Source organism: Neofelis nebulosa, chromosome 3, assembly GCF_028018385.1.
Source record: "Neofelis nebulosa isolate mNeoNeb1 chromosome 3, mNeoNeb1.pri, whole genome shotgun sequence".
In the NCBI taxonomy this organism is placed as follows: Eukaryota; Metazoa; Chordata; class Mammalia; order Carnivora; family Felidae; genus Neofelis; species Neofelis nebulosa.
This window is the reverse complement of record NC_080784.1, coordinates 188,591,227-188,611,943: the sequence shown is the minus strand read 5'-3', so window position 1 is coordinate 188,611,943 and position 20,717 is coordinate 188,591,227. Positions and strand designations below refer to the sequence as shown.

The window sequence follows — 20,717 nt, the reverse complement described above, 5'->3', positions numbered from 1 at the left end:
TAGGCTCTTTTCACAATACTAGATTGTGGTTCATGCAGTGGCTTTATCAATGGATTTGCTAAATCAAATATTTTGAAAGAAAATATTAGTATGAAATAGATATTATTTTAAAATGTTAACCAGTTTTTTTCCTCCATGTTTGTTTGTATACAGTGGCCTTTCATACAATTAGTCAGGTATCCTGTTCTATGCTCATTGCTTCCAAGAGAGAATGTTCAACAGGGGATAAGGAGTTGTTTCTTTGTTTATTTAAAGTTGAGTGTCTCTAAGCAATTGGAAAGTCTTTAAGCAACACGATACATTTAATGATATACCTGATGATGTATAAATATGAACTTATATTCTCAAAAGTGATGATGATGATGATAGCTAACATATGTTGGGCACTTGTTATATTGCAGACCCACTTCTAAGTCTTTTACAAGAGTTGTCTTATAATTTCGGTATGAATTGTGTACCGTTTATTTATAGATGGGAAAACTGAGGCACAGAGAGCCATTCCAAGTTCACACATACACTAAATGGCAGATCCAGTATTCAACCTTAGGCAATCTGGCTTTAGACCCTATGCTTTTAGTACTATACCCTGCTGAATAGAAAATGATAACAATGGTTGTAGACAGAAAGGGTTGATTGCAGAGGAAGGAATGATGAATTAGATGCCAGTATTTCCTTGAGAAAATGGCCAATAACTACTCAATCTTTCAGGGACCACACCTTAGAGGGAAGAGATTTAAAACAACAACAACAACAAGATATGTTTAGAAAGAATCTGAAACAAGAATGGATTTGTGTTCCATTCCCAAGCAGACCCAAGATAAGACAAGATCCCAGAGTATAAAAATCATTGCATGGTTAGTCTAAGAGTTCATTCCTGAGATAACAGGGTATCAATTAGAATTTGGTTCATCTATCTGTAACAGGACTTCACAATAAGGGAGACTCAGACAAATAAGAGAGTTTTATTTGTTTGTTTGTTTGTTTGTTTACTCAAGAAGTCCAGTTATCGTAGCTCTCTGATCATCAGGTAACAAGTTTCTTTATCACCATTTTTATCATGTTTCTTATGCTCCAAAATGACTTCATGAGCAATCACATTCATATTTTTAAAAAGGAAGGAAGTAAAAAGAAGATGAAAAGAACATGTCCCCTTTGAAAGTCCCATCCAACAACTTCCACATGTATCTTAATTGGTCAAGATTTAGTCACATCACTACATTTGGTTGCAAGAATGGAAAGACGTATAGTCTCTTGTTGGTCATATTGCTTCTCCTAAACAAAATAAAAGTTCTTTAACATAAATAAGGAGAAAATAAGTCTTGTGCATGAACTAGAAGTTTCAATCAACTCCCCATAGTAGCAAAGGACAAAACCAATAATTAAAGGAATCTAGTGGCCCAAGAGGGGCAGAAAAAGTGAAGGGGCTCACAGTTTCCAAGAAACAGCATGACCCAATAATATTGGAGGGATTCCTGAATGCCAGATGATCCAAAATTAGCAAAAACATATTCAGACTCAGAAGACCCTAAAGCGAAGAGGGAGGTACAACATAGCAGCAATCTGTATAACAGATAAAAATGAACACATTGAGAAATGATCTTCCCTCATATGTGACACTGTGTAAGCACACCCATCATTAAATACCTCTTAAGTCCCTGAGAAATTGCTACAATTCTAGGGAAAGGGTACAGGAGCCTCAGCTGGGCTGAAATTCATTTTATTCTGTCACAACCAAATGGGGTGGAGAGATTCATTTCAATTTAAGAATAAAGGTAAATTTCTTTTGCATCTAGGATTGTAGACCAAGATTCATAAAAATTACAAGTGTAAGTGAAAGGAGGGATGCATCATTACATGTCAGTATCAAGATTGTGCTTAGAGCCAAATGAATATTCATGGAGCCTTTTGATACTGTTTGATTATATTTCAGCCTCTTCAGGTCCCATGAGTGTTACCTTAAGTAAGTACTTTGGCACATAAATAAACAATTTTATTATGAATTAGAATGCATAGCTTTGAGTTCAATTGTGTTAGTTGAGCAGTTCAATTGTGTTAGTCTCCTGGAGTTGCCATGACCAAGTACCACAGACTGGGTAGCTTAAACAACAGAAATTCATTTTCTCATAGTTTTGGAGACTAGAAATCTGAGATCAGGTGTTGGTAGCGTTGGTGTCTTCTGAGGCCTTTCTCCTTAACCTGTAGATGGCCATCTTCTCCCCATGTCGTCACATGGTCTTTCCTCTAAGTGCTTCTGTGTTGTAATTTCCTTTTCTATAAGGACATCAATTATATTGGATTAAGGTCACTCTAATGACCTCATTGTAACTTAACTGCCTCTTTAAAAACCCTATGTGCAAAATATGGGCACATTCTGAGGTCCTGGAGGTTCAGACTTCAGTGCATGAATTTGAGGGGGACACAATTCAGTCCTTAACACCAACTTTGCACCAAAATGCTCCTGTGCTTATTACACTATCAGGTGGCATTTCATGACCATGGAAAGCCCCAGGATTATCTTTATCAGCAAGGATTATTGGCTGAGCACCCTCTATGTGCCCTCTGTTAGGAGGTGTAGGCTTATAAGACCCCAGCAATGTTCCGAGCTTCTCATTAACTGAAATTTCTGGATATTGAAATTCTGCACAAGGAAATTTTTCTACCTGCTCTCATTGAAATCTATTCTTCTATAGACGTAAGGAAGGACCCAAATACTTAAATTATAAATGAGCCCAGTACTTAAACATAGCAAGTATGTAATAAGTATACATGATGTGAATAAATGTGAGGACAAAATATTGCTGCTAAAATCCCTCATAATTGAGTCTACTTTATGATATTTAGTAGTTTTGTAGCCCTGGTTGCTCATGTTTCATCTTCTCCTTAAAATGAGGATAAACAAGGGCACCTGGGTGGCTCAGTCAGTTTAACATTCAACTCTTGATTTCGGCTCAGGTCATGATCTCAGGGTTCATGCCATGGTTCTGACAGTGCACAGCCTGTTTGGGATTCTCTCTTTCTCTCTCTGCTCCTCCCCCACTCATACTTTCTCTCTCAAAATAAATAAACTTTAAAAAAAATAATAAAATAAAAAATAAAATGAGGATAAATCATTATTTACACAACTTTGTTAAATAGCATTCCATATGCCAAGAGCCATTTTTGAGCTCTAATCATACTATGCAGTAGTTCTTTTTGGAAACTATATTAATATTAATTATATATTATGATTTGTAGGGAAGAGAAACACCCTCCATTATTTCTATACATGTTCTTTTCACTCACCAAAGAACCCCAATACATTAGAGAGTTCTGCATAGGTCTGTCTTATATTACTGTCATCCTTCTTGGTGGGATTGAGAAGCACAAGAATGATATTCCTTTAGAGTCTATAGTGCCCACCAACTTCTATGTGTAAGATTCTCTCTTTGTCCAATTGATGTAGGGAATACTGGCTGAGGGCTTTCCTATTTCTGCTTTCTGAGTAATATACATACATTTTCAGGCCCCTGGAACATCAGAGGATTACTGGGGTAGGGGATAGAGAAGATGGCCTAGATATAAAGAAATATTGAAAATGATCCTGTATCAGTTAGGTTTAGTTAGGTTATGCTGCTGGAACAAAATAATCCAAATCCTAGTGGCAAAAAATAGTTTATTTCTTGCTCAAACTGCATGTCCTACATAGTCAGACAGGAAAGGTTTTTCTCCTGTAGTCATTCTGGGATAGCCAAAGGGCCTTTCCTTTGACAAACGTATCCACCAAGAGTATGATGAATTGCATAAATTGCACACTGTATCTTAGTGTCTCTGCCAATATATGACATATGCCACTTCTGCTCACATTTCCTGCATTAAAGCAAATAAGATAATTATGCCTAACTCCTACCATGTGGCCTGGAAGAGAGATGGAAATAGTTGGTGAACAGTAATAATGTCTATTTCATTTAATCCCTTCCACAAGATGTTAATTCATTTCATCCCTTCCACAAGATGAAAGCCTACCATCCAACAAAAAATGGTTTAAGCACGGAAGATATAGAAATAAATAGATATATCTCTATCTTCATAAAGTTCTAATGTACTAATGTTTATATAGTGGGTCATAGATATGCATGTAATGGATAATATCAAAACAAGAAACATGGATAGAGATAGGAACATTTCTGATATTCTTACAGTACACTTAGGTAAATGTGACTGGAGAGTAGTGAGAAAGGTGGATGGTAGGAGGCAAGGCTAGAGAGGTAATGGGGAGAAGTACATATATAGGCCCTCGTTAAGCATTAGAAAGATTATTATTATGAGTGAGATAGGAATCCACTGTGTGTTTTGCAGAAAGGATGACATCATCAAATTCACATTTTAAAGGGTTAAGTCTTGTAAGAGAAGCAGAGTGACCAGTTAGATTCTCATTATTCAGGTGAGAGAGGATGAGAACATGGACCAAGGTAGGAACATTGGAAGTGAAAAGAAGAGATTAGATTCTGGATATTTGAAGATAAGCCCAATCACATTTGTTAGGGCTTAGCTTTCAAATAAGGATTTTAATTGAGTCTCGGTATAAAAAAGTAAAGGCCGACAAAAGACACTGCTGTGGTCTAGGAAAACTTGAATGGTGTGGATGGGGGGTTCTCCTTTGGTAGTAGGAGAAATGAAGACAATCTAAATGTTTATTTTCTCCTTCACTTCTCCACTTCTTTGTACTCCCATATCATTGTCACTTCTATTTTAATCATTAAGTTTTATTGCATTACCTCACTTCTTCCACAGTTGAACAGAGAATAACAGAGACAGAAGCTATTTCTTTCCTTCTTATTAACTTTGTTTATAACGGAGTATGTGGTCAATAGAAGACATTAAATGAAGAGAATACTAAAAGTGGAATTAGAGAGAAAAAAGATATCACATTGTTGATTCTTGGTTCATTATGAAATATGGTAGAATGCTTTGGTTACTCTGTGTTCCTATTCACGGTTATAGTGTAACTATTCTATGAACAATTGGTATACTTTAAAGGTATACTTTAAATACTTTAAAGGACCTATATAGTTCCTTAAAGTATTAGATTAGTTGCTAATATCTACCTTTTTTCTTCAATTCATAGCTAAACCCTCAAGGTTTAGCTCAAGGGGGGTGTGCAAAATAAAGAGCCCAGGAAAATCACACAATTCTATTTATCCTAGGAATGTTTCTGGATGTAAATAAGTAAAAACAGATCCATTATGTAATCCCAGCATGCCAGGGCACAATTTTAGTCTTGAGCGACATACCTTACTTCTAGGTTATGTACTAGTACATATACCCAGGAACTATTTTTCCCACAAATATTGTGGTATACTTACTATGTACCAGAGACTATGGTAGATACTAGGGTTACAGACATGAACAATCCAGACACTGGCCAAGTAAATTATAAGTATTTTTCATGTCACCAAAGTGAGTGTAGAGAAATTTATAGGAATCCAAAATATGGTTCAGGCAATAAAGAGTGATGAATTTGTGAAGTTCCTAGACCAACTTCTGATTGAAAGTCTATACCAGGAGTTCACAAACTATAGCTTGTGGGTCAGTTGCACATTTTTGTAAATATATTTTTATTGAAACACATCTTTGTCCATTTTTGAAATTTTTCTCTATGGGTACTTTCCTACCATGATGGCAGAGTTGAGTAGTTGTGATAGAAACTAAAGACTCACAAGACTGAAGTGTTACTATCTGGCTCTTTAAGAAAATGTTTGCTTCGGGTACCTGGGTGACTTAGTCCGTTGAGCGGCCAACTTTAGCTCAGGTCATGATCTCGCAGTTAGTGGGTTTGAGCCTCACATTAGTCTTGCTGCTGTCAGCTTGTCAGTGCAAAGTCCACTTCAGATTCTCTGTCCCTCTCTCCCTGCCCCTATTCCTGCTTATGCTCTCTCAAAAAAATAAATAGAAAGAAAGAAAGAGAGAGAGAGAGAGAGAGAAAGAGAGAAAGAAAGAGAGAAAGAAAGAAAGGAGAAAGAAAGAAAGAAAGAAAGAGAGAGAGAGAGAGAGAGAGAGAGAAAGAAAGAAAGAAAGAAAGAGGGAGAGAAAGAAAGAAAGAAAATGTCTCCACACTTCTGGTCTATGTAATGGTAATAACAACCACAAGAATGCCCATAACTTATAACCGTGACATGCACAAAAAAAATGTTCTTCCTAGTTCTATTGCATAGGGTTGGCATTGGCAACAAAATCTTTATCTTTATCTGATTTGGCCCATGAAAGCAAGTCCAACGAATAAGAGCACTTCTCTAGGCTGGCCTACAGGATGCCAGCATAATCCTGATGCATTATTTTTATACAAGGTCAAAAGAGCTTTTCTAAATATGTGCCAGTCGGTCAACCCCTCATTCGAAATTGTGAAAAGGAACCATACAGAAGCTATCTCGAGACCCAAGTGTTGATTTATTGACTTTGGCAAGTCTTGAGCTCATGTTTACCTTGTCATGACAATAAAGTTATTGAAATTGAAATAGAATCAAATTGACAGAAACCAAGAACTACAGCTAAACTGACCCGAGTACATTTTTTATTTATAGGATTCAGCAGAGTGTATTATATTGGCATTTAATGAAGGTCAAAAATGTCTCCAAAAAGAGAGACAACCTAAAATGGAACAACAACTTGACCAGCAGTTGTCTACTCATTAGGGTTTTACATAGAGAGTGCTATTGATGGTATGGCGTGACGCAATGACACAGTGACTATTATCATTGGACAAAGAACAATCCCCTCCAAAAGAAAATAGTATTTGCCCAAATATAGGATTTTTTAAAGAAAATGTCAATGACCACATTTGCACTCCATTATTTTCAGATTTCTAAAGAAGAAATTCTATTTTCCTTCCCACACAAGTTTTATATCCTTATTTTTTTTTAATTTTCGATAAATTTGAATTCTTGTATTCCCTTTCAGTATTCAACAACATTTACTGAATACTCATCAGCATAATGGACATATTATATGAGAAATCTCAGTAGGAGTGGGAAGATAATCCCCATGTCTTTAAAGATACAACCTTAAAAGAGAGAGAACAAATTATAAAATATTTTGCAAAGCAGACAATAAAACAGTATACAGATAAACTCACATGACATGTTCGCAAAGCATGTAAGAATGTGGGGTTCCTTGGCATATTGGGCTGATTATCAGTTAATGCTGCTCAGAAGACGTTTGGTGGGAGCGAGCTTCACATGGAATTTGGAAGGAACTTACGAAATTTGCAAGAGGCCATAGATCAAGGGTCCATAAGCTACAGTCCACATCTGGCTTGCTGGGTTTGTTTTTGTAAATAAAGCTTTATTGGAACACAGTCATGTCCATTTGCTTACACATCGTCTGCTGTTTCGGGCTACCAGAGCAGAATTGAGTGGTTGCAACAGGGTTGGTATAGCTGGCAAACCTAAAATGATTTACAATATGGTCATTTCAGATGGCCGTGAAATGGCCTGACGCTCTACCTTAGAGGAGTAAGGAGCTAGAGGCAGAGACGCTGACTAGTAAGAAGCGCTTATATGATCATTTGTAAAATGATTGCGACATGGCTATTTATATCTATTTGGCTTCTTTTAGCTATTTCTGGCACAAGAATGGATATAAATTAAAATTAACATATAAGATGATAATCATAACTGTTTGAGCCTGGGTTTTCTTACTTGAAAAACAGAAATGGTATCACCTGCAAACAGATCGTTGAGCGGATTATGTGGTGAAAGCCTTTTTCTCATGAACTGTGGCAGGGTTATCATCCTGGAACCGGCCTCCCCACTGTCACTGAGTTGTAAATCTCAAGCTGTCATTTGGCTGAATCAGGGTTTACTTGCAGAAATGTTTCTAACTTTTCCAAATGTTTTAGCACCTTCTTCTGAATGAGGAACTAGATTGTCCTCTCACATCATCCTTTAGGATTTTACTTCTGGACTCCTCACATTAGCCTAAGTGTGAACGGGAGTTTTAATCTGTGAAGGTCTCATTGTAAATGTAAAAGAGAATCTAGGACATTTGGCATTACTTGAAGTATGTCCTAAACCAATTTTAGGATTCTTTAGGAAACGAAAAACTCATATTTTGATCATCTTTTTTTTTTCAGAATTTAAGGAGAGAAACCTTTAAGAGGACTACATTATCCACAAAAATATTCTAAGTACTGCCATGCTATAAAGTCCAGCTGTGAAACTAGTCCTACCTCATGTATAATGCACTAAATACCAAGCTGCAGAATTTAAAGTAATTTTAAGAATTATGGGTGGAGATGAACACATTTCTCTTTAAAGGTTCTACTAAGTTGAAACTCATGCAAATATGCTGTAGACATTTACATTCTTACATTGGAATCCTCCAACCCCTAAGATCCGAAATGTGCTGCATGTTTCCAAGTACTCTCACATTATTGGTTTTATCCCTTAATCCGGTTTGGGGTACAGGTGAGAGTAGTTCTTCCTTTTTTTTTCCTTCTAGAAAGGGCGAGGTTTAGCAGGTTAAGGGACTAATTTAGATCCAAATCAGAATTGCCATTAATGCTCAAGTCTTTGCCAATGATTCTGCCAATGATTCTGTTTTGGGGAAGGCAAGTTTCACATTGCATAAAAACTTTCTGAATGTCTAAATCTATATCTATCTTTATATCTATATATCTCTATTAAGAGAGGGAGAGAGAAAGAAAGAGAAATCACATTCACTCTATGCTATGCTAATGATTATGCTGAGTATCCTTTAAAAGGATATGTCATGGATTATGCTTCTTTTTTGCAGTCACAGCAGATGTAGGACTCAATGCTTGTGTTGAAGAGGATGTTATGCGTTCCTCAATTCATGAAAACTTCAAGCCTGGAAAACGGAGGACTCTGGTTAATATCTCTAGAGACCCACAGGGATTGTCATGCTCCATAAAATTGTTTATGCATTTGTATACAGTGCGTGATCATCCTGTCTTGGCAAGAGGACACAAGTTAAGCACCTTCCATATGCAGCAGGGAAATACCCTTCGGCAAGGAAGTCTACCCGTTGGCACGCACAAATTATACTAGCTTTAGTTTTACTATGTCAAAAGGAACATTCACCATGCTTAATGAGGGGCATTGGATTAATGCTGGGTGTTTTTAGCAAGTGAAGGAATGTTCAGGTGCTTGGGAAAACAAGTCACCTGGAGGGTACAGTGAAGGTCACTTACTCATTGGAAAATCAATTATTTTCATGGCAGCAAATAAAGTCTCTAATGGGCATATGGGGAGTGCATGTGCATGCACATACACATGTATGTTGAATACAAACACATATTTTATTTACTTACTTATCTATTTAAATTCAATAGATACTTATCTATTTAAATTCAAATTAGGTAGCACACAGTATACTATTGGTTTCAGGAGTAGAACCCAGTGATTCATCACTTACATATAATACCAACAGTGCTCATCCCAACAACTGCCCTCCTTAGTACCCATCACCCACTTAGCCCCTCTAGCAAACCTCAGTTTGTTCTCTGTATTTAAGAGTCTCTTATGGTTTACTTCCTTCTCTGAAAAAAATATATTTCAGTTACTTTTATTGCCACTCCTGTTTAATTTATAAAGCTGAGAGTGCAACACTATCTTGCCATGATGACCAGTCAATTATTCAAGTAGTCTTTTCCTCCATTTCAAAGAGGAAGGCCTGAGAACATGGTTCTGTCTGGATATATTCCAAGAACCCCCACTTTGTGTGCCAATTTGATTGTTCTGCCTATTAATTTTTTATACATTTACTGTGGAGTGTTCTAAATTGGCAACTAACATGGACCCAACAACAAGCCATTGATTTCATGTTCAAGATATTCTTATTTTATAGACTCAGGGAATATAGGAAATAGTCTTGTCTTAGAGAACATTTTTGAAAGTACCTATAAGGGGAATTTTATGGTCAAATTCCAAAACTGACTTAAAGATATATTTATGTTCAGAAAAATTCATTTCTTTGACCAGTCTTCCATGATGCCTATAATTTCCACCCTGAGCATCATCATCCCTTTAGGTTGTAGAATTTCTTAGAATGCCTAAAAGGATGTGTCTTGTATAAAGGAAGACATTAGGAGTTGTGTCTTTGTGGACACTATTGGGTAAATTGGTGTATCTAAATAGTCTGTTCGGTAAAGAAATTGCACTGGGCATGTAAGTTTTGATTGATAGTAGAGAGGATGTATTTATTCAACCACTTATTTATTCAAGCATTCCCTATTTCTTTATTGAACATGATTTATTGATTTTCCACTGTGGAGGTTGAATGTCCATAGGAGATGCTAATTGCTAATCTTAGGTCTAGTGAATTCAGTGGCACCATATGAGGCATCCCAGTGCACAAAGCACAGAAAAGTCTAAAGTCAGGAATGGAATGTTGAGAATCACGAAACAAGAAATTGTATTGAAGGGTCAAGGTCACGTCTCACCTCCGTCTTTCCTGTGGTTTATTCTGACCACCGCTTGGGATAGCCGAAGTGGCGTAGGAGACTGTTGGATGTCTTGAGACAACTTCCATGGTCGTGGGGCACCCAGTAGAGCACTGTTGCCTGCCCAGGAATGTATACAGGGCTTTTTGCATGGTAGATCTCTGCTATGGGCCTCTAATATCCCATTAGTGTTCTAAGTTAGAGAACCTGAGCCAGAATCTTAACATTGAAGCCAATAAAATGATTCTTTGAAGAAAAAAAAAAAAGATGCTGAGAAAATGAACATAACTTTAAAGCAAGTACAGAGGTCCTAAGTCAAAACCAAGATCCTCACAGTGACCTACAAGGTTCTCATGATTCATATGTTCCACCCTCGCACACTCCCTATACCTCTTTGGACTCAGCTGTCTCCACTCATTACAGAATAAGCACTATGAAGACAGGAGATGAGGTGTTCATAGTACCTAGTACTGTGTCTGGCAAAGAGTAGGCACTCAGAACACGCTTCTTTAGAGCACTGTGTGAACAGTGGATACGTTTAACCTCTCTCTCTAACTGCTTAATTTTCAGAGCCTCAGATCCCTTGTTTATGTAGATGAGAACCACACTGCCCATCTTCCAGAGAAGCTAAGAGGATAAAAAAGAAAAATATACATAAAGGATCTGGCATGTGTGTCCTACATGAAGTCAGTGCTCAATAAATTTTTGTTTTGCTTCCTATGCTCTTTTCTTCTCTACGTGTAATAATAGCAGCTAATATTTACTGTACTGTTACCATATGCCAGGCACAATGCTGAACGCTTTATAAGCATTGTCTCGTTGAATTTTCTCAGGCCTGTGAGCTAGGAACTATTACTACTCCCATTTTATAAATGAAGATTAGAAAAGTTCATTTTTCCAAGATCACACAGTCAGTAAACAGCCAAATCAGGATGCAAATTAGGTATACCTGCCACCATAATCCCATACTTTGCCTTAGCAAATACAGTAGGAAATACTTAATTACACTCTTGAGCTTGAATTATTGTTCATGCTCCAATAGCTGGTGTATATAGGTGTCCCTTATGACACCATAGTCCATTTACATGTTTGTTTATTTAAGCTCAAGATAGCTTAAAAAGCCTGGCTCCCTTGACAAGTTTGTCTGGACCATCTTCATAAAACTTTATCCCTGACTCTAAAGGATTGATGTGAAGGTTTTCACAATATATAAAATAGATTTGGGTCACCCGGGTGGCTCAGTTATTCAAGCATCCAACTCTTGATTTTGGCTCAGGTCATGATCTCATGTTTCGTGAGATCAAGCCCCACGTCAGGCTCTGGGCTGACAGCAAGAAGTCTGCTTGGGAGTCTCTCTCTCTGCCCCTCCCCCACTCATGCTTTCTCTGTCTCCCTCTTTCTCACAAAATAAATAAATTAATTAATTGAAAAAAGATTTTAAAAATATATAAAATGGATTTTTCATCTATGATTGATCACTTACTTGCAAGGAGCTGTAATATAAAATTATATTTATACATATTATTTTGATTATAGCATATTTTTGAATTCTCAAATCAACCTTATTACGTAGATATTATTATCCCCATTTTACCAACAAGATCATTGGAGAGGTTTGCTAGAAAGTACCCAAGCCCTTAAGAAACTATGGAATCTGAGTATCAGCAACTGATTTTCATAGGAGTTAACATAACTCAAAAACCTACTTTGGTCTGATTCTAATGCCTGTGCTCTTAACTATTATACTAAACTATAAAGTACTATATAAATGTGAGGATTTATTATACCTTTTCTTATACCATTATTCCACACAGAAATTTCTGCTCTTGGAATGCCTTCATAAGAACTTTAAGTTCCCATCTACAGGACCCCTCTTTGCAATCAATTATTCAAGGAACTGAGTTGACAGTTGCTCTCACAAGTATCCAAAAATGAAGGCCAAAAATGACTTTGGCATAACAACCCAAATACTCACCAAGTGTCTATCTGACCACTTTGGCTGAATGGAGAGGTGCTTAGCTGTAAAGTAATAGGCAGTTCAGATAAAACATTTAAATGTGCTGTCTAAAACCCAAAGTTGGCAATCTTCCCAAAGGGGTGTGCCAAGGTCCTGACCTCTTCCTGGGCAGAGGGGAAGGTTGCAGACTCTTCTCTCATTGCTGATGTTCTCAATTGCCAAGAGTGCATGCTTGCCAGCTTCCAAATCAACTTCTGGTCGAGATTTGAGATGGAGACCACTTCTGTGGAGCAAATTAGGCATCTGGAGAAACAGCATTAATTTTGTTAAGCTTCTCAAAAAAAAAAAAAAAAAGTTAGGAGCACTTGAACATCCCCTACGCTGCGTATATGATCCGTCAGTGGCACCGTAGAGCCAAGGTTATCCTTCTCTTAAAAAATTTTCCCAGCAGAGTTGGAAGACTTCTTGCTTCTCCTGCATGATTATTTTCTATGTTCCAATCATTTTCATTGTTCCTGTTCTTTTCTACGTTTGCTAACAACGCCAGCCATATTCTATGAGTTTAGAACAATTCAAATTCCTTTTGTAGCTTAGTTATGACTCCTAAACATATTCATCATTGTCTGTTTCCGTTTGTAACACATGTCACCTTTATGGGATACGTCCACTTGCATAGTCGCCGGCTTTCCTTCCCAATCCCATAGGTACTTCCGCACTGTGTCTCATGGCCCCACCACTGGACGGTATTCCCTCTTTGGGGTACACCGACAGCAAGATCAAAGACATGATGAAATGACATAAAGCTGTAAGCCACCAGATTCATGACAGCATCCAAAAGTTTGGCAGGAGGGCATCGTTAATATTTGAGAAGATTCCCGGCTTTTGGCAGGAATTCTGCCCACAGCTTTCCAATTAGCATGCTTTATGGCTGGAGAGAAGCTGGTTTCTCAATTGTAAGTACCTTGTCTGACTGAAATCTTATTCTGCCAGATAAATTACAAAGGAATTTGTACAATTTTACCCAGACTCCAACTTAACCACAAGATTAATATGAAAACAGGGCCCTCCCTCAAGTCTCCTTTCAGCTCTTCTGAGAATTTCCTTCATTATGACTTCCAAAAGCTCTGCTTTGCTAATGGAACATTAAATGGTATTCTTACCAGGAGGTGCAGGATGGAGGTTTCAACTAAATCTTCTCAGAAGAAAGATCTAGATTGTGACATTGCATTAGGGAATGCAAGCGAATTACTTACCATGACACATCGTTCTTAGTTTCTGCTTGCTATGAGTTGAAATATAATTAATAGAAGTTGAGCTGAGCAGGACTAAGACTTAACTTCATACACAAAATCTTAACAGTGTCTCTTCAGGTTTATAATTCACACCTCTGGGGAAAATCCCCAAGCATCAATAAGGAATTTTTCTAGTGATAGTATACTGTTTGAAAATATTTTAAATCTGTGTCTGTGTCTCAGCAAGGTCCTATTTGGAATGGCTTGTGGTTTAGGGATGTTCTTGACTTCTTGTTGCATGAAGGGTCCCAAATATCTCCCATTAGAAAGGATCTAGTCTTATTTAATGTGACTTTTTGCCACCAATTTGTTTTTACTGAAAACCTAGGGGCTAACACTTCAGTTAATCTAAATTTGCAACATGTTGGTAGAAAACATTGTTTCCCTTGTGATATTTATGGTTTAATTCAAAAATCAGAAGCAAAAGAATTTTTCTGCATTAACACTATGTACACACACACAAAATCTCCCGAGGTGTCCATCAAAACAAGTATCCATCATTCTTTGATTAACAGCTTTAACACATATGTATCATGCTTTGAAATTGAGATATATATTATATGTAATAGCTCATTTAATTTTCCAGTTAAACATGAATATAGGTAAAGTAGTTGTTATCCATATAAAACACATAAAAACCTCAAAGTATATACAGTTCATCATAATTATCATATTGTGTTTCCACTGATATTTTATCATTAATAATTATTATAATAATATAACTTTTTTCACGTGAGAAAATAAGGTGTCTTATGGTAATAGTGAGCAAGCCAATATCTCTTTGACAGACATGATGCTGAAGTAAGATTTTATTTCTAGACTATTTCCAACCTTTCAGTTATAAATCCTTCGAAGTCAGGACTAGTTAGGCTTTCTCTCCACGCACAAAACCTAAGGAGACTCCAAAAAAACTCAGCAATCAAGATAAATAACATTTTATAATGATATTTAAAAAACAAAAAGTATAGTACAACTGCTACAGAAAATAGTATCCAGGTTTCTGAAAAAGTTAAAATGGAACCATGGTCCAGCCATCCCACTTCTGGCTATATATCCGAGGGAATTTAAATCAGGATCTCAGAGCGGTATCTACCCTCTCACGTTCATTGCAGTGATTTATAAGAGCCAAGACATGGAAACCACCTGTCTGTCGATGGATGAATGGATAAAGATGTGCTCATATATAACATATATGCATATGTATTTATACTTATAATACACACACATATGAGTAGGCACAATGGAATGTTATTCAGTCCTGAGAAAGAAGGAAATCCTGCCATTTGTAACATACATAGAACTTGAGAAAATTATGTTAAGTGAAATAAATCAGACAAAAACAAATACTCTATGAAATTACTTGTATGTAGAATCTAAAAAAGCCAAACTCGGGGTGCCTGGGTGGCTTGGTCGGTTAAGCGTCCGACTTCGGCTCAGGTCATGATCTCACGGTCCGTGAGTTCGAGCCCCACATCGGGCTCTGTGCTGACAGCTCAGAGTCTGGAGCCTGTTTCAGATTCTGTGTCTCCCTCTCTCCCTCTGCCCCTCCCCTGTTCATGCTCTGTCTCTCTCTGTCTCAAAAATAAATAAACGTTAAAAAAAATTTTTTAAAAGCCAAACTCATAGAAACGGAGACTAGAATGGTGGTTACCATATGTTGGGGGTAGTGAAAATGGAGAGATGTTGGTCAAAGGGTACAAATGTCCAGTTTTAAGATGAATAACTTCCGGGGATCTAATGTACAGCATAGTGATTATAATTAATAATACTGTAGTATATACTTGAAAGTTGTTAAGAAAGTAGATCTTAAATGTTCTCACCATAAAGAAGAAGAGGTGGGGGCGCCTGGGTGGCTCAGTCGGATGAGCGTCTGACTTTGGCTCTGGTCATGATCTGTGGTTGAGAGTTCGAGCCCCGCGTCGGACTCTGCTGACAGCTCGGAGCCTGAAGCCTACTTCGGATTCTGTGTCTCCCTCTCTCTCTGCCCCTCCCCCACTCAATGCTCTGTCTCACTCTGTCTCAAAAATAAATACAAACATTAAGAAGAAGAAGAAGAAGAAGAAGAAGAAGAAGAAGAAGAAGAAGGAGGAGAAGAGGAAGAAGAAGAGTGGTATGTTACCTGAAAGAAGGGTTAGCTAATGCTATGGTGGTAATTATTTTGCAGTATACAAGTGCATCAAATCAACACACTGTACACCTTAAACTTAAATAATCTTGTATGTTAATCATCTTTTTCTTTCTAAAACGTTTATTTATTTTTTAAGAGAGCATGAGTGGCGGAGAGGCAGAGAGAGTGGGGAACAGAGGATCTGAAGCCACCTCAGTGCTGACAGGTGCGAGCCTGATGTGGGGTTCAAACTCACGATCATGTGAGATCATGACCTGAGTCAAAGTTGGACACTCAACCAGTTGAGCCACCCAGGTTCCCCTGTCAATTATCTCTTTATAAACCTGGAAAAATGCATTTGCAAAGCAAAAAAGAAAAGTCAAAATTAATGCAAAAAAAATACATAATGAACAAAATATCAAAATGCTAAATCAAGACAGGATTAGAATTACTATTTTTCCTTAACCCCTGCATTTCTTCATAAGTCAATGTCAAATGTCTACTTATGTTATTGTCATAGTAGTATTTTTTGCCTTGATATTGCACTGATTTTTAAGTGTTAATTCACTTTGGAGCGCCTGGGTGGCTCAGTCGATTGGGCGTCCGACTTCAGCTCAGGTCATGATCTCACGGTTCCTGAGTTCGAGCCCCACGTCAAGCTCTGTGCTGACAGCTCAGAGCCTGGTGCCTCGGATTGTGTCTCCCTCTCTCTCTGCCCCTCCCCTGTTAGTGCTCTGTCTCTCTCAAAAATAAATAAACGTTAAAAACAAATTAAACCTATTAAGTGTTAATTCACTTTAATATGTGATTTTCTCTCTTCACCCACATATTAAGCTACAAGCAGTAAGGAATTCTGAGTGTACTTCTCTATTGCAGTAGATTGCTGATCATTGAGAACTATTTAGCTCTATGTAAAACTACATTTGGACAAAAAGAAGAACCATCCCTCCTCTTAAGAGGCTATTTATTAAAATGGAAGAGTCACAGAAGCAGCAAGATACAGAGAAAAGAGCAGTAATTATATTATTTGTTCTACCTATGTGACCTCAGGCAAGTTACTTAACTTCTCCGGTCTTCCATTTCCTTATATGTGATATAACCATTTTAATACTCAGCTGTTAGAGGACTGTGAAAATTAAATGAGATAACCAATGTGTAATGCTCAATCTACTGCAGTCATTGAGGAATTTTTTCCCCTTCTTTCTTAGTAATATCCTATCTCATTTTTTGATAACTTAAGCTTTTTTACTTCAAGATCCCAACCAAGTAGGTGATCATGCTTGTCTACACAGGAGCTTTGCAATATGTGTACTCAAGGGTTAACTCTTTTTCCCCCACCTTTCCTGACCCTGAGCTACATCCCTTCCTTGGCTGTCTAACCCGGGGCATACACCAGATGGCAGTGTCCCATTGAGGACAGGGTCCTCCTGGCCTTTCAGCTCACTGACCAAGTGGCCAGTTGCTTGGCCATATCTCTATGCATGTTACAGGTCAATAGCATTAGCCTTGGGGCCTAGTTGATGTTCAATGTAAAAATAAACACTGGAAAATCTCTGTACACATTCTATTCCCCTTCGACTGCAAAGCATTTCATCTACAAGGTCAACTGGAAGAGGTGCATATGTGCTATTGTAGTGAACATATACTTCCAATAGGTTTTTGTCAATATTTACATTTCAATGCTCTTTAATCAGAACATAATCATCCCTACAGCATATCTGACACATATTGTGAGGCACCAGGGCTACGGACACGAGGAATCCTGGTCTATTACCTTCAAGTAGTTACTGTTTAGTGGAAAAGACAGAGTACCATGTGGTCATTGTTATGTTGTTTAACACAGATGACTTTACAGTTTTTGATCAATAGATGTATCTCTCTTGGAGTTAATGCATTTCATGGATTTTACTAAGCTGACCGGCCTTCAGCTCAGAGCTCTCAAATCTCATGGATGCATAGAGTTCTCCATTTAAAATGTGATGAACATTTCTGTCTTGCTATAATCCATTGTGATTCTGAAAGCTTTTATCATATTCACCTTTCAATACTAAAAGTGGTCTATCTAATAGTTGTTGTTTCTTCTATTAATTTATCTTACAAAAATTTGCCACAGGATGCCAAGTACTATGCTTGGAGAAATATAAATATAAGTGAACTATAGTGCTTAGCCCCAAAGGCTGTGAGTCTAATAAAAGGTTAATAATCGGTTAGAAATTGAGGTTATGCCAGGTGAGTGTGGTGCAAGTACGTGAGTGTGTGTGTGTGTGTGTGTGTGTGTGTGTGTGTGTCGTCCTTGCTGTGTGAATGTGTTTGTTGAAACTAAGGACCACTCTCTGCGCAGGACTCACAAAAACATACCCCAGCTGGGATTGGCAAACTAGAAAATAATAACGAGTTAATTTCTTCTGGTCACATTTCTTTCCCTTTCTGCCCTATTCACTTCCTTCCTGTCTCTGTCCTAAGCCTCCCCGCCTTTGACCAGGAGCAGTCACCCTCCCGTGACCTCTAAGGACTCACAGGAATCTGATTTTCCTACAGACCTGCCAGCTGGGGCCTTGGGAATCTGATCTACTCTTGGACCTTTCACAGGCTCAGCTGTGGCATTTCAGAGTAGGCGCCACACAGATCCCTGCCCCATTTGTGTCCCGATAGGCGTAAGGACACTGCCCACGGCATTCCAAAGATCTCAGAGACCCTCTCTGCCCCTGGGGCGGCTTGCTGCCTTCAGGAATCTTGCTGCTATCACTAAAGGAAGCTCGGCAGGGAGGCAGATCATTGGGTTGGTTGGCTAAGTGGAGTCCCCAACGTGCCTATCAGAGCTGTGCATGACTGACAGATCGTACTTCAAATTCAGCAGCATAATTATCTGAGATTGAAATGGAAAGGGATTATTAAGCCCTCTGTGCTCCTTTCTCAAAGTGTTGGTGTCGTGCTATCTCCTCTGTAAAAGAGGGAAGAAAATAAATAGTCCCTGAATTCCTTACTTATCTGTGGCATATCGGAACTGCCGTCTGCTTTTTTTCTTTCTTTCTTTCTTATTATTTTTTTGGCTGTTGGTGATGCATTGGGGAGCATGATAGTGACTATCTGTTCCTTCCTATGACTCTCAAGGTCTGAGACCGAGCCTGGGAATCTGCATTGAAAAAGCGCACCATGTTTTTTCTGACACAGCCTAAATGGAAACCACTGCCTAAAGTTTCCTCCTAACATAATATACTGTGATTATCATTTCTAGAATACAAAAAAGTAGGTGCATGATACATGGTTAGATAAGAAGATACCTTATCTTGGGTCTGCTGACACCCGGTCAGCTGGCCACTCTGCATCCTGCATGAGGCCAGCTTGTGTTTCAAATGACAATTGTGCTACACGTGGAAAAGGCAGACGGGTGCCTACAAAGATTCCACAGGGTTCTAAATGAATGAATGAATGAATGAATGAATGAATAAATGAATGAATAAATAAAAGCCATTGTTCAAAGCTGCAGAAGGAGAACCAGAGAAAAACCAGGTGTGACTTTGGAAATGAGATGATAAAATAATACAAATTTCTAAAGACGAAGGGAGATACTAAAGAATGAAATGGGGGGCGTAGGCCCTTACCTGAACCAGGGTCCGAGTATTGTGAGGAGCTGTCGTGTCCATTCTGTAAAGCCAGTCTTGGGACCTGAGCCACTACCGGACAGAGCAGGCTCTGGGGAAGGATGACAGTCCCAAGGAGGGAAGGAGAGCAGCGAGGGAGGGTGGTGCGGGTGCAGGTGTTCTAAAGATAGCAGTGAGGTCTAGCATGACCCACTGCTGTCATCTAGAAACGTCTATTTCTGGGTCACTGTAGAGATGACATAAAGCCAGAGAGGATGATCGTGGCTACTAGTCAGCGAACGCGTGTGCTGTACCGCCTGGCGCAGGCCTCTTGCCGGCACATTCCTTGCAACAGTGGAAATGGTTTCCCGTGAAGAGAGTGAAGCTTGCTCTCTGGGACCCTCACTTGCCTGGGCCCCATCCGGGGTCCCGAGAGGGGCCTTAGAAATGTGTCCGCACAATTGTTTATAAATGTGCTTATAAAATTCACAAAGTAGAATATTGTTTTCTATTTTTATTCATCCAGAGTTCGGCTCTGGGCCCCACAAAACCTGTGTCCATCTTGGTGAGGTACTTATTATGGGTGATTGTGGTATTGATGCTGCTACTAACCAGCTGCACCGTTGTAGACAGATGGTATTCTGAGCCTCACTTTTCTCATCTGTGAAATGGAGTTTTCTGTCCCATCCAACTTTATAAAGTAACTCAGGATCGAATTATATCATAGCGGGTGGGGAACGCTAAGAAGTGTACATCACTGGGTTTTTTAAATTTTTTAAATATTTATTTATATTAGAGAGAGAGGGGGGGGCAAACAGACACACAGAATGTGAAGCAGGCTCCAGACATGAGGCTCAAACTCATGAGCCGTGAGATCATGACCTGAGCAGAAGTCGGATGCCTAACCAATTGAGCCACTCAGGGCCCCTGTACATCACTGTTTTATTTAAGGACTCTGGAAACTGCAAAATTTGTGGAAAGGAATATTTAGCCTCAAATGCAAATTAATATTCCCACTGGAGGCATTAATAAAGATGTAAAGACACACTCGGCTCTGCACTTGGATAGGCCTGAGTCTAGCTCTGGAATAGGACGCTAACTGACAAAAGGTCTTTAATGCTAGTTTACCTTAAAGCAACGAGACTCCCAGTGGCTTCCCACACAGGGTAAACTGCCTCACTGCACAGACTACTTTACCAACCTCCCTCCCTGTGTACCAGAGAGAGTCCGTACAGAGGAAAATTAGAAGTGAAAGTGCGTTCTATTTGTTTTGCATAAATTGCTTATGATCCAGGACCAATGAGGGAGTCACCGCCTGCAAAGCCACTGTCAGGTGACCGAA

The 20,717-nt window shown here is 38.6% G+C and overlaps 1 long non-coding RNA gene across 1 annotated transcript; it reads right to left on the bottom strand.

The window, feature by feature from the left end:
- Positions 1–6,404: 6,404 nt before the first annotated feature.
- LOC131506229 (uncharacterized) lies at positions 6,405–19,516 on the bottom strand. The gene is made up of 3 exons (XR_009258810.1): positions 19,397–19,516; positions 12,554–12,698; positions 6,405–8,844 (listed from the first exon to the last, which is right to left on the bottom strand). It is a non-coding gene; the product is annotated as an uncharacterized LOC131506229 (long non-coding RNA).
- Between the last annotated feature and the right edge of the window lie 1,201 nt (positions 19,517–20,717).